The sequence below is a fragment of the Cupressus sempervirens genome, chromosome 9 (assembly GCF_028749045.1).
Source record: "Cupressus sempervirens isolate cs-2001-9-10 chromosome 9, ASM2874904v1, whole genome shotgun sequence".
Classification (NCBI taxonomy): domain Eukaryota; kingdom Viridiplantae; phylum Streptophyta; class Pinopsida; order Cupressales; family Cupressaceae; genus Cupressus; species Cupressus sempervirens.
In genome coordinates, this window is record NC_143126.1 from 397152933 (window position 1) to 397168765 (window position 15833).

Consider the following 15833-nt stretch of genomic DNA (forward strand, 5'->3'; position numbering starts at 1 on the left):
GTAGCGTACTACCGTAAAGGCAGTACCTGCTGCTATGACAGTAGTCGTGGCTGTCGTGCAGCACAACTAAATGCGTCGTGGGAAGGTAAGAAGGTTGAGGGGGGTGGCGGTGGGGGGTTGGTGGTCCACGCCCTCCCAATCATTTTTTTTAAAATTTCTTTATATATATATATATATATATATATATATATATATATATATATATATATATATATATATATCAAAATGTTTTTAAAACGTTTTTCTTTCTTTTTTTTAAATTTATTTATTTTATATTAATTTCATAATTAATAAAAATAAATAACATAATGTATTTTTTATTTTTTATTTTTAATACAAAATTCCAGTCTTAATCTGATAGGGGAAAATACAACCAACTGGTTGAATTCTTTATTTTAAATTTTCTATTGAAATTTCTTTTTCAAAACAAAACCCTCCCCGATTTAAAACCAATTTCTTCCAATTGCAAGACAAGGTTTTCTAATTTTTTTGTTTTTCAATTCGGATATACAAATGGAATTGAATAGCTAAAGATTCAAAATGGAGGGTGGTAAGATCTATACAATGAAATTTGAGAAAACAATCTTTTTACAATCACGAAGTATATAGGAATGTCAAATTACACAATTCATTCAGTGAGCAAAGCACAAGACACTACCTGAACTTGATGCTAATATGCAACCACCCGAAGATTGTGGGAGAATTCGCTTCTATCTAAAACTTTTCTCTAAAAATTTCCCCGAAAATTCCCTTCCAAAATTTGCTTCCCAATTTGCTTACAAAATTCACGTCCCTCAAAAATGAACCTTCAATTGGTGATAAGGAGTTTTCTCCTCAAATCGGGGCAATAATTGTGCGTTCACCTAAGAGAACTCTTCGCTCACCAGACTCAACTCTAAATTAACTTTTCTTTATCTTTTCTTTCATATTTTCTATGCACCTCAAACAAATTATTAAATTACTTTATTTACTTTTTACTTGACTTCTTTTTAATTAGTTTATTAATTTTCAATCTCATGCGCACTTTATGCAATTAAAATATCTTTATTAAATTCACTTGTTTTATTAATTTCTTGTATTTTAATCACATGCACGCATCATGCAAACTTAAATTTTTTAATAAATTACTTTCTTTTCACTTTTTTATTTATTTTCAAAACTTAATTGATAAAATATTTATTAACTTTAATAATAATAATATTTAGCATTTATTCAAAAATGAACTCTAAATATATTATTATTAAATTATTTAAATAAATATTATCACGTTCTAAATTTATTCTAATAACTTTTACCTTCAAATTTAATTATTTTTATTCAATTAATTAAATATAATTAAATATTAAAATATCATAATAATTTTCCATTAAATTAAATCATTAATTTAATCTTTTAATTAGACTTAATTAATAGAAAATACACCAAAGACTCATAAAACAAAATATGAAAACCCATCAAAGAAAATTACATACAAAATTAAACTAAAGGGTTATAATCACAAATTAACGTCATTTGACGCATTCAGAGGGTACTCAACTCAGATACTTGTCCTAATTTTCAATTACGACAAATCTCTTAAAGGTTTAGGATTTGGGCTTAAGAATTTATCTTCCCTCTCTTACCATTGAGATAATGCGATAGGGTACGCTCATCCTGGCAATTCAAGGAAGTCGATACCCAGTACCTACAACCTGCATAAAATCCACACATGTACAAACACAATATTCTAAACTAAACAGGCAATGGCAAGAAGTGGTGCATTGTGTAGATCCTGACTAGCAGGTGATTATGACTCCCTTCCTTAACCACATCAGAAATGCCATACATAAAGAAAATAAACATGCACACCATACACATGTAGTATGGGGTAAGTATCCATAAGAAAACACATATGATAAATAAATCGTCTAACCAATCATTATCAATAACTGAAAGCACTATAATAATCATCACACATACATGAAATATAGAGTACCAAGTAATCTCATCATATAATAAACTGAATGTAAAAACAATATCTGATAATTTGAAAGTAATGCTACTAAACATCAAGCATAAAATTGGCCTAAAAGAGTTTGGCAATGATAACAGAAATGCGAACTAGGGGCAAGCACTACACCAATGCATGATTAAATGTCAGAAATAAATTGTAGAAGAATTCTTAGAAAGATCTGGAATGACAATTTTGGAAAATTAAATCAAAGTGAAAAATGTCAACTTGTTGAAATGCTTAACAATTTGAAATTTAGAGCAACAATGAGAATTTTGGGGTTAAGAACATCTAAAAATAGCAGTGAAAGAAGCATTGTTAGAAATCTCTTTGATACATACCAATCCATTGGTTCAAAAGCACATAGTAAAGATGTTAATACAATTTGATGTGTCCTCACATCAACCATTATGGGAAAGGAAATGGAAAAGTCTTGTAAGATAAGAAAAACAATTAAATCATTAAAGATAAGTAGAACAATGTTAGTTAAAGCCTTAGCAAGGCGAGAGAAAAATATGAATTCTAATGATACTTCTTTTTGGTCATTCCAAGGTAGACTCCCACATAAGGATAAAGTTATTGTTAATGCACTAAGAACATTAATTGAAAACTTTTGGCATGACAACACAAGGGCTTCACCAAACAAAAAAAATGTTGCCAAAAGACAAATTGGAAAAACAAACCACAAACCATGAGGCACATAAAAAATATTTTTTTGGATGTGACTGAATCACAGTTTTATGAAATGTTTCTTCAAAGATTTCTTCGAATTAAAATTGGCCAAATTTTTTTTGAGATGACCAATCCATTTTATGTTGAGATAAATCAAACACACAGTACATGTTTTTGTTTTTTTGGTGAAACTTTAAATTTATATTAATAATAACTGGTTCAAAAATGGCTCCTAGAAAAAATAACATGAAAAGAAAAACTCTAGTCATTGCCTGATACAAAAAGGATGTAGAAGAAGAAAGACTACATCTAGAGAGAGTATCCATCAACACTAATGATTATTGACATTGTGAATCCCAAATCTAGAACATTGTGATCATAAAAGAGCTCAAAACTCATATGAAGACAATTATTAATCCAATTATTAGTTGGTGTTGAAGAGAACACCGAGACCTAAGGCCCAAGCCAAAATTGATATAAAATTTTCCATCATTGATCTACATTCACTAATGTTGTAGGGTTCATGTTAAATTTTCTAGGCATTATGATGTTCATTGTTATATACGGTGTACTTTGTATGTTAATGATATATTGCAGAGATGTGTTCTGCAAGTACCTCCTAAGTCACTGAGAGAATTTATTGCAAGTGTACTATGTAAACAAGATGATGGGTGCATTTATTATAAGACCATGTGTTTGAAAGGTTTTTTCCCTCAATGTGGTGGTTCACAAAGGTTGCATAGATGCCTACATCTAGATAGCACACATTAAATTGGTAAGATACTGGTTTCCCTTGGAAAGTACAAGTTAGTTACATATGGTGTTAAAGATGGAAAAGAATTAAAGAGGTGTGAATTAGTAAATAATGATTTGTGTGTAGTTGATTTTATGAAATTGTTTCAAGAGAAAATAGTTATGATTACATATTCCATACACAAAGCTAGATGGTTAGATGAGCAATTCAAGTTGTGTAAGGACACTTTTTTCTTTGGTATGGTTGTGTCAGTTGTTGACTTTGCTAAAAACTATACACTAAAACCTCAAAATGAGGTGCAACCAATGTATTACAACTCTATACAAGTGTCATTTTTTTACACATAGCATTTATTCATGCAGATGATAACATAAAGGAGGAAAGAAAGGTTTTAAGAGAGTATCATTTCTATATCAACATGATTGCACTCATTCATCAGAGTTTGTGCAAGGATGTTTTAGAGATTTCGATGACAATTTGAGGGAAATAGATGTAAGATACAATCAACACATTATATGATCAAACAATCGTATTGCATAATTCAAGAATTCAAGGATGTTCTATTGGTTGAGTAGGATGCATGTGACAAGTGGAGTGCAACATTTTTTACATTGAGGCGAGACATGGTGATGGCCTAATTTTTCACCCAACAAAACATTTGGTGATATCCTTTGAAAATCAAGAAGAAAGTTTGTTTAGTTGCTTAGGGTTTTTGAAAATGTTTTTTTCCTCATGAAAAACCCTACGGCATCGGTCATGTCTTATGTTTTGTTGAATTGTTCATAAATTTGGCGTGCAAGTGTCAAATAGGGATACATAAAAACTTTGGTTATATGTTGATTTTCTATATCCCTAAGTCCTTTGAATCTTTTTTGTCTATTATAAGTCATGTCTCTAAAGTTTTTTTAAGTTGTGATGTTATTTCAATCGCAACATTACTCCTTTATGATCACTAACTGTTTTGAAGGATGTGAAGATGCAAAACAGTCAAGATAAAGGTCATTGCGATATCACAACTATTAAGGTTAACCTTCAAGTTTGGGTTGACAAGAAGTGATAAACTACAAATCACAAGGTCATGACTTGAATTAAGCCTCAGACATTTCAAGTTGTGATGATGCAGGGGATGCCTCATAATCATGGCTTTGCAGGGTTAAATGATGAGTTAAAGTTTTAAGTCACGAGGTGGCGAAAGGTAACAACAACAATTAGGCTTAGGGTTATCACTTCATCACATGCACTTAAGATTGATAAAGTTAAGGATGTAAAGTAGTGATGTATGGTCATTGCACCATCGTCAGGTTTGACCATAAGTTGAAATCTTAAGTTGTGAGGTTGCAAGGAAGGAAATAGTTAACTTCAAAGTGGTTACTGCAACATTGTAGGTGAATAAAGAAGATAAGATTTTTAAGTCATGAAAGTGCAAAAAGTAATCAAGACAATTAAAGTTTAAAAGCTATCACATCTTTGCATTTGGTTAAACTTGACTTGAGGTCAAGGTAGTGAAATGGCAAAAGCCTATTATCGCAGCTTCATAGGGTTTAGTCATGAGTTATAATTTCAAGTTGCGAAGCTGCAACACAAACTACAAGTCAATTAAAATAGTCATTGCAACCTCACACAATTTAAAGGGACCATATATCTGGTAGTTGCGAAGAAGCAACAAAGTCAATGTTTGAGTCATTGCAACATCGCAAGTAAGACAAATGTTAAGCCCTAAATCATGGTGAAGTCGTGAAAAGGTCAATTTAAAGGGTTTTCTACCTTTGCAAGTGTTAAGATGTAGTTAGTTTCTAAAGCAACGATGTTGCAATAAGTTGTCTTGTAGTTATTTCACTAGATCATTGTAGTTAATGAAGTAAACTATTAATAAGTTGTGATGTACTGATAAGGTCAACTTCAAAGCATTTTGTAACTTCACATTGGTTAGTAAATTGAAGTGATAAACAGTTGCAAGGAAGCGATAAGGGATGTAATAAAGAGGTCATTATTTCGCAAGCCCATGCGGTCAACAAATAAATAGGGTTACAAAGTGGCAATTAAAAGGAAGCGCAACATCACAAGCTTGACAGTGTAGTTAGGGATTTAAGTGATGAAGTCATGAAACAATTAAAGATAGCTCATTTCACAAGGTCTCAACTAGAAGTAAAGAGAAATGGTAAACCACTGCGAAGTAGAGATAAAAAGGCATTACTTCTTCACAACCCTCAATTTGAAAGTATAAACAATTTTAAATGGCCATGTCTGAGCTAGAAAAAATAGATATGAGCTGGAAATATGAATAATGAAAAAGTGAAGATTTTGCCAGCTTTTCAAGGATTGATAGGTTTCAAAACATGCTGATTTTAAATGCCATTAATGCCACACTCCCTTTGTAGAAATAGATAAATTCCAAGAGAAACAAAGATTTCATTAATAGTTGCACAAGTGTTAGAGATTTTAGAGCAATTTTTGAGTTGCAAAGTGAATTTGTGTGAGTTTCCAGCATACAAACACCCAGAATTATTGAGATAATTTTGTAGAAAATGGTGCAGAAGGAAGGTGAACTAATTTCCCTAGCTCATTTGTAGAAGAATGGATGCATATTCTACCAAATTCTTCTAATGCACAATCTACAAATGATCGTGCATTCAAAGATCCCTAAGTATTTTGCAAAGATGCAGAGGTTCCTAATAGGAATGGAAGTGAATTGTTGTGGTTCTTTTATAAAAACATAATGGAGAAGGTCCCAATTTCTAACCCTTGGACCAAGAATTTGGGGAAACTAATTATGCCAGATGTAACAAATAGTTTTTCATATCTAAATCAAAGACATTTTATACTAAAAACTCTCAACATTTATATAGATAACTGAATCCTTTTCACATGACATTAACTACTTTTAACAATTAATAGAAAATAACTATAATCATATTTGAGATTAACTATTAACTATTCATAATTGTCATTTCATGGTTAGCTGAAATAAATAGATTAAAGACTAACTATCATAACTGTATTCATGATCGACTAAAAATAACTATAATTATATTGAATTGATATAACTAGATCAACAATTAAGTATTCCTAACTATAATCATGTTCAGTTGAAATAAATAGATTAATGAATAACCATGAACAACTATTTAAGAATTAAAGTAAATGCTTAACAAGAAATAAAAGAAACATGCAAGCATCATCAGAGGATCTTTTTTTTTGGTTCTACAAGCCTTGGCATTAGCCTCCCAACCTCAGACCATACTTATCCCCACACATTTTATTATATTAGAATGGCCCTCCCTACCTCAGGATTGGGCTTTGGATGTTCTTCAGTCCAACCACCCGAGCATCCTAGTGTTTTGAATGTCCACTCAAACATTAAGTGATCATTAGATGGCACATATGCCTATAAACTACCTTGACCAAGGATTTTTGATGGGCTCAATGTCCATATCACCATCGCTCGACTTGACAATAGGTTACATTACATAATTGAGCATGAGCTATTAAGTAGTTTTCTTTTAAGTGATTCATATTTGATTTCTCTTTTTTTTTTTCTTTTATTCTTGCAGATTCAGTTCACCTCTTCACCATGCATGCCTACATAGCCAGGTGATTCCCAGGTATTTGAAAGATTTATGAGCACTCTACCCGATTTACACCTCTTCACCCTTCATACTACATTGGTAGTGAATTCGAGGTGTTTTGGAAATGTGATGAGTATTCTGCCCTTAATATCTTTTATCACAAATTTTCAACAACATGAAGCATAATTCTTCAGATCAACATTACTCATAGGATAGTATTTCCAGTTCAAATATTAATATATTTTAAGTCACTCTCGTATGGGTTGTATCCAATTGCCTTGTGAAAGTTTAAGGAAAAAGGATTGATAATAAGGACATTGAATAAGTAGCATCTCATATTGATTCTTGAAAATAAATATGAAATGATAAATATCTTAGATGCCTAATTGGCTGCTTTGGAAAGTAATAAAAATGGCATGCTAATGTCATAAAATGACCTAATGTAATCATTGGATATGCTTGAATCCCCCTGTAATTTCAAATTGGAATCTACTCCTCTTTTGTTTTAGATGCATAAATGCAAATTTACTCCAATGTTTGAGTTCTGATGGCAAAATTACTATTGCAATTGAATGCATAGACTAGAAGTAAATAAAAGGAACTTTGGCTCACAAGATTATGTGGATTCAATGTTGGAGATGTTAAAAGAGCAATGAACATAGTAGAAATGGAAGGTTGATGGTAATATGAAATAAGAATGCAATAAAAAGACAAGTTGAGATATGCGGAAAATCATTCAATGAATGAGAGTGAACGTTAAGGCCATCAAGTATAAATAATAAATGTCAAGCTTCATACACGACTTAAGTTAAAGGGAGGTCATACTTTCTTGGCTTTTGCTAGTTATAAAACATATGTCAATTCGAATACCCAGTGTTTAAATTGATAATGAAAAGAGAGGGAAGGAGAAAGAAAAAAGAAAATAAAAGGTTGGAAGGAAAAGTTGGAAAGACTATAGTTTCAAATATTTATTATTATATTATGTACTTATATACATTCATGTAAGTATATTAATGGGGTGACATCATTAAATTATATTATTATAATTTATTGGTGTCATTTCATTTTTATATTTATGTGTACATATGTAAGTATTTATTATAATAATAAGATAAAGATCAATTAAAAATCTCTTGAGGTATGTATTATATTTCAATTTAGATTATTTTAAGTTTTTCCTAGATTATTTTCTTAATAGCTCATGTAGGTCCCATAAATGTATCCTATGATCAAGTCATCGTAGGAAGTTTAAGGTCGTACCTACCAATCTTGGTGAGTGAACTAAGCAAAAATCTCATTCTGATGATCTCGTTTAGCAATGCTTCCCCCCCTCTTCGTATTCTCCTGCAATCACCCATGAAAAACACTTTCACCATAATAATAATTCCATAATCATTCATAAAAAAAGTATTAATCATTATTTTAAATCAAAAAATTGCTAATCACCTAACAACAGTTATTAGTTAACGACCATCTTCAATTAATAATTAATATAATGTATATAACTAACTACCCATTTCACATGATCATGAAAGAATAATTCGTTAAATCCAACAATTATGAACAAGTTTAAAATTAGGTCAAAATTTGGGATGTAACACTAGAGGTTTTTGTAGATGTTGACCTAGTAAAGGCACTGATAAAATCTTACAATCCAGTCAACAAGGCATTTCATAGGAAAGATAGAAGCATCTTCTTGGCCCTAGATAAGAAGACATTTATAGAAGCATTTAATTTGGGAGATCCAATGTCATTGCCTATTGACATGGAAAAATTGTAATGCAAGAGCATCCTGGGGTAGTTGGTCATCCTGCTTGTTGGAGGGATTGTGGTGGATTTTAGTAGACCTGTTTGGATCTTGGTTAATTATTTTTGATGTATTTAATAAGTTTTGTAAGTCCTTAAAGACATTTGGTATTTAATTTTTGTTGGAGGCTGACTTGTGTCTCTTTATGTATTTAATGTAAGGGATATATAATTTGTAGCTTACTAGGTCAACTTGTGGCTTAGCTGGGTATAAGTAGGGGGTATTGTGAAGTCTTTAGTCATTATTTATCCATCTTGGAGAAGAGGATGTGGTAGAGGAGCGGATGTTGAGAAGGGCTAGTAGTTGAGGCTTGGGAAATAAGGAGATTGCTTGGTGGGCTTATGAGTACCAATTTGGATCTTCCTTGGAGGTTTCTATGAGAGTGTGGATCTAGACTTTCTTGGGTTTGGATTGGATCTTGAGGTATCTTATAGAACTATTACATGCTTTGTAGTTGGCTGTAATTGGGAAGGCCTTACAACCTAACACATTGCATTTAATTAATTATTTTATGGATAAAGAGTTGTGATTTGATCTTGCATTGTTGTTGTGTTTCCACTTTATGGTTATTTACTAGGGGCAAGGACATCTTCTTTGTGGATTCTCCTACCTTGCATTGAATGAATTGGTATTAGAGCCAAGTTGTTCTTGAGTGTGTAGATTGAGCACCAAAGTTGAGGCAATTTGTACCAGGACTTGTGTGGAGGCTGGAAGAGAAGGTTGATCTTGTGGAGTTGATTGATCTTCTGGATTTTTGGATTTATTGTAGAGGGTTTGTGAAAATCTTAGAAGAAGCCTCCAAGGAGATTGGAGCCTAGGGAAATTAATGATCTCAGTGATGTTGTGGAAGAGAGGATCACAGAGAAGTTCAAAGTAGATTTTAAATCTAAAATAGAGGAGGTTACAACCAGTTTTAGATCTGAGATGGCACTGATGAAGAATGATATGATTGTTGAAATCATAAGTGTTATAGGTGGTCTACCTTGGCATGTGAGTACTAAAGACAGTTATGAGGAAGTTGTTGGATCGAATGGTGAGAAGAAAACTGATTGTGTGGAGAGACCTATGGGAAATAAGGTTGTTCAGTTTATTAGACATGGATCTCAGTTGAAGTTGAAACATAAGATGGAGGTTTCTAATTTCTCAAGTACTTTGAATCCTGAAGACCTGATTGATTGGATTGGTGAATTGGAAGACTACTTTGAGTTAGAGGATATTGAAGATCCACTTAGAGTAAGGTTGGCACAAACTAAATTGAAGGGACATGTTGCTCTTTGGTGGAAGGAATTGCAAAAAGATGGAGAGGAGGAAGGTGAAATAAAGATCACTAGATGGAGGTTGATGGTAACCAAATTGAAGACTAAGTTCATTCTTGTTGATTATGAACTTGAGTTGTTTAAGAGGTTGCATAACCTGAAACAAAAGGATACGACTATGAAAGATTATATTGAGGAGTTCTACAAGTTGACTATCCAGTCTGGGAATAGAGAATTGTCAAAGGAAAAGGTAGCTCAATACATTGATGGTTTGAGATTCAATATTTAGGATGAGGTTGGTATGTTGAATATTTCTTTGGTTGAGGATGCTTATAAGTATGTTTTGAGAGCAAAAGAGAAAAGTTGAAGAGGAAGAATCAAGGTAGTTCTCAAGGGAACGAGAAGCAGGACTACTCAAGAAAGGCTAAACCAAGTGCAAAAGATGAACCAAAACCTATTGAGTAGAAGAGAAGGACGGGTAGAGTTAAAGGGTACTTGTTTCAAATGTCATGAAGAAGGACATAGATCTTATGAGTGTCCGTAGAAGGCCGGTGACAAGAGAGTTGTTGTTATGAATGAGGTTGAAGACTGTGAACTTGAGAAAGGAGATATTTTATTGACTCGATGAGTATTAGTTGGTCATAGGACATTGGAATCTTGTCAAAGGAGTAATTTTTTCAAGGTCATTCTAAGTGTGGTGGTAAAGCCTGCAATGTGATTGTGGATGGTGGTAGTACTGATAACCTTGTTGCTAAGGAGTTATTCAAAAATTTTGTTTGAAGAGAGTGAGACATACTTGTCCTTATAGGATTGGCTGGTTGTGAGGTGAGCATGCTTTGGAAGTGAGGGAGCAGTGCCTTGTTGATTTCCAGACTGGGCAGTATAAGGATCAAGTATTGTGTGATATTATGCACATGAATAGTTGTCATTTGTTACTTGGTAAAACTTGGTAGTATGATTGCAGGGTTGTGCATGATTGTGTCAAGAATGTGTTTACAATTGTGAAAGGTGGCAAGAAGCATTCCTTGATTCCTTTTTAGAATGAAGAGGTCAATAGAAGGACCTTGAGTATTGGTAGTTGAGTTGAACTGGCAGATTCTAAAAGGGTTAGCAATTTGTGTGGACAGAAAACCTGTGGAACACTGAGGATGGAAGTGAAGAAGCAAAAGAAGAGCAAGGGAAAGAGTGTACAAGTTGAAGATTTGAAGGACATGTATGTGAAGAACCAGTTTGGGATTTTTGTGTTGAATCCCAGAAGATGTTCTTCTAGCTATTGAGAACATCTTTTCGCACCTAGGGAGTTTGATGTAGGAGCATCCTAGGGTAGTTGGTCATCCTGCATGTTGGAGGGATTTTTGTGGAGTTTAGTGGACCTATTTGGGTCTTAGTTAATTTTTTTTTATGTATTTAATAAGTTTTGTAAGGCTTCAAAGGCAATTGGTATTTAATTTCTATTGGAGATCAACTTGTGGCTCTTCATGTAATTAATGTAAGGGATATTTAATGTGTAGCTTATTGGGTTGACTTGTAGCCTAGTTGGGTATAAGTAGGGGTATTGTGAAGTCTTTAGTCATTATTCATCCATCTTGGAGAAGATGATGTGGTAGAGGAGCAAATTTTGAGAAGGGCTATTAGCTAAGGCTTGGAACAAAAGTGAATCATTCTAGTTCTTTTACAAAAATAGAATGGAGAAGGTTCCAATTTCTAACCCTTGGACTAGGAATTTGGGGAAACTAATTATGCCAGATGTTTTTGTAGATGTCGACCTAGTAAAGGCGCTAATAAAATCTTACAATCTAGTTAGAAAGTCATTTCATATGAAAGATAAAAGCATCTTCTTGGCCATATATAAGGAGACATTTATAGAAGCATTTGATTTGGGAGGTCCAATGTTGTTGCTTATTGACATGGACAAATTGAATGAAAATTTCAAGAATTAGAAGAGCTTCTACATGGGTAGACCAATGACAAGGCACATTCCAATGTCAAGGAAAGAGAAGGGATAAATTCCAAAGAAGAAGGAGATAGAGGACCTTATGCCCTTAGAGTTCTTTCAAAGATATAAGCAGAACACTATCTTTGGTATCAACAAAGCCCTAGGTTTAGATGGAACCATGAATGCTCTAGGTGGACATTATGTCATGGCATTGAATATCCAAGACCCAAACACAAATATTGGGTATGATTTTGTGACCTACATCATCAATAAGATCCATGATGAATTTTTTGTTGCACAGGAGAGACAATTGGATAATTTCAGGTTCCATCATCATTACTCCTTGATCATGCATTCGATCTTGTTTAGAAATGTAGAATTCTTTGATCAGAGCTTCTTCGAGTGTACAAAGGAATGGAGAGAGAGCCTGTCTATGCAAATATGGAAAAGGGTATGGCAAATATTCTACCCATACTCTAATGCTATTTATTTTTATAATGACTTTGTGCACCCTATATTAAAATGATGGGAATTGTAAATGAGAGGGTACCTAGAAGTGTTAGGAAGGTCATTAAGTTCAATTTGTGTTTTGATGTAGGGAAAAAATTAGGGCATGATTGGGGAAGTTTTTTTTTTATGTTTGAGGAATATATTGTCATCATAGTTTATGGATGCCCTCAGCCACCTCATATTCTGCCAAAATATGTCCCAGAGAAGCTAGGATTTGTAGAAGTTTTTTGGCAATTAATCTCATTAAATAGAGAATATCTAGGCCAAATAGTCAAAAGGGGAACATTTTTGTGTAGATGTACCAAGGTAGGAGATTTTGATATAGGGAAGAATTCCATAGAGGAAACTAATGCTTTTCTAAGAAGCTTTAAGTTCCCATCTAGGCCGACAAGAATATATGACCCTAATAATGTAATTAGAAATGCCTTAAAGAAAATAAGGGATATACTTTACCTCCAAAAAAGTGTTTATGGGAGAAGGATGTCATTTCTGACCATTTATATGAGAATGCATGTAGAGAAAGGATGATCAAATGCAAAGATGTTTTGAGTTTTGACCAGGAGATGAAAAAAGTAGATCCATCCTTTAAGGGATTCTATCCTGAGGTAAACTAATGGTCTAGGCTTGATAAATGTATTCAAATTTTGATGAAATATCAGCAAAAGCATTAGAAGAGATAAGAAGGAAGGTTGATCTTGAGTCTTTTGATGAAGACATTATTGTAGAGGTTAGTGATGATGAAGAGGATCAAGTTGAAAGTTTAGAGTGGGCTCAGTAGAGGAGCAAGAAGCAAAAAATGGTGGAAATTCCACAAAAGGACCAATAGAAAACCTTGTAGATCTTACCAATAAATAGCCAATATTTTGATGATGTAAGGAGAAATTGTTTGATAGCTCAAGACACTAAGGATGAGCAAAGGGCTAAAAAATTATAGCTACAAGCTCAAATGATTGATGACAAAATTATTCAGGCCAATGAATTTATTTGTGATGAAAATTTCATCAAAACTCAAGAATTTAAAAGCTTCTTTTTTAAGCTAAAACAAAATGAGTTGTCTCTATAGATGAAACCAGGTGACTCTAATGAGGTATTTGTTGAATTAGTACACAAACTACAAGAGTATGATCCTGCTACTGAAACCCTCAATGTGGAAGAAGCCAAGGAGCTAATATAGAGGAGTGGAATGATTGTATTCCTAGGATGGGATATCAGTTCTTTATTTTTACTGGATCGGATGAGGAGGTAGGACAAGACAATCTCATTTGAAGATGAGAATCAACTAGGGGAGTTGAGAGAGTCTGGGTATAACACCGATGCCCAAAACATGACAATATGGATTTTAGCTCTAGAGCATCAAAAGACCACTCTCATTGAGATTAAAGAGTCCCATAAGGGGAATGTTACATTTTAGAATGTGAACTCTACTTCTAATAGCCAAATTTATCAGCAGCGCTATTGGAAAAGGACATGATTGATGTCCTATAGGAGCAACTAGAAAGAGCCTTTGAGAGGTATATCTAAGCTAGAAGATACTATGAGGAAGAAATGAAGAAGACTCATGTCTTGAAGTAGAAGAATCTCAAATTAGAAAATGAGATAGTAGCATTGAAAAATACAATCAGATCCACTATAGACATTGAAGACAAGGGCATACAAAAAAAGAGAATACACACCTAAAAGAGAGGATGTCATAGGCCAAGCTATGGTTGTTAATGAAGAAGAATTGGAGCCTAGAAAAGAGATAGAGATTAGGACCATCAAGAATTTACTAATTCACAAAATAAATTTATTGAAACTTGTTTCAGAGAATGTGCATAGCAATTATCTTGTTTTACAAGGGGTAGAATACAAATTTTCTGAGGCAATTGCTTTGTTGTCTCCTTTATTCACTACATGGGGCCCTTACACCCAATTCTTTGATAATCATGTACCTATGCTAACATAGAAGAAGGACTTGCCAAAGGTAATGATTATCACTGTCAGAAAAAATAATTAATAAGGTAAAAGATTTAAATGGTTTCTTTGTGGGCAAGATGTAGTTGATCTAGAATGAGATGACATTAATAGCCACAAGAACACCAAATTTTATACCCAACATATTGGATAATGATGGAGGAGTTAAGGAATGTATAAAATGGTCATCCTCTTTTGACGACATTCTAAATCACTCTAGTTTTATGGCCTACTGCAATGGTGAAGCAGACATTGTAGCAATGTATGACTTAATTGATGTGGTATATAAGCTAGAGTCAGAGATGGAAAATATATCCATAGAGGTTAGGGCTATAACAGATACAAAGTGGAACAAATGACTTGAAGAATTAAATGGAATCAGGGATGCCACTTGGCCTGATGTGGACACTGATATAACTATCTAGGAATTTATAGTAGAGATAAAGGCTCTACCATCCAAGGATAGTGACCAGGCAGTTGAGGTCATAGTTAAAGGAAGAAGAGACAAAACCAGGTAAAGAAAACGCAAGGAAAGTGACAAGTTATTAGAGTAAAAATAGATTTATTTTAAAGATGCCTACAGAAAGTGCCACTTGTTAGTTTTGCAACTGCATTTTGTCTGAATTTATAGAATATTTGTAATGTAACAATATAAAATATCTTTGTATTTGTTTTCTAGTAAAATTTTGACATGTGTCCTCCCATTTGAAGCTTATTGCAATCCTTCTATAAAAGGATTTCCAAGATGTGGAGTGAAGGTCTAAAGTCTATAGAATTTTAGTGTTATGCTATTACAGTCAGTCCAAGTTTTATGTCAACTGTATATTGTATTCAATTTTGTAAATATGAGAATACAATGAATCTTGAATGAATAAATTGGTCATATCTTGAGTTATGTGTTGATTTTTATACCAGTAATGTATGGTTTTCAAGGAAAATTAATACAAAGAAGAGTTCTGCATATATGTGTCTCTGAGTTTTGTCTCCATTTTCATGTGTCTATTGTTTTGAGATTGAAATGATCAAGGCTATTTCAATTTAATGTAGCTTGGATGAGTTGTATATCTTTTCATTGATTACCTTTAATTCAAGGAATTAAGTACTTTCATGAATTGATAGGGTTCCTAGATATATGAGAGAGGTATCAGAAGAATGAAATTCAGGGTTAACAACTGATACATTTAATTGCAAGTCAATTAAATAGGTCTAGGGTTACTGGTTTGACTCTTTATAACAATTGATAAGGTACTAGTCATTAATTTAGATGCAAATTAATGTAGTCATGTGGTTGCATAATACATATATAAATCTAAATCAATTTTCCATTTTTGTAATAAAGAACTAAATTATTGGTCATTCCCTTGTTGTAATAGCTTTCTTGGAGTTTAT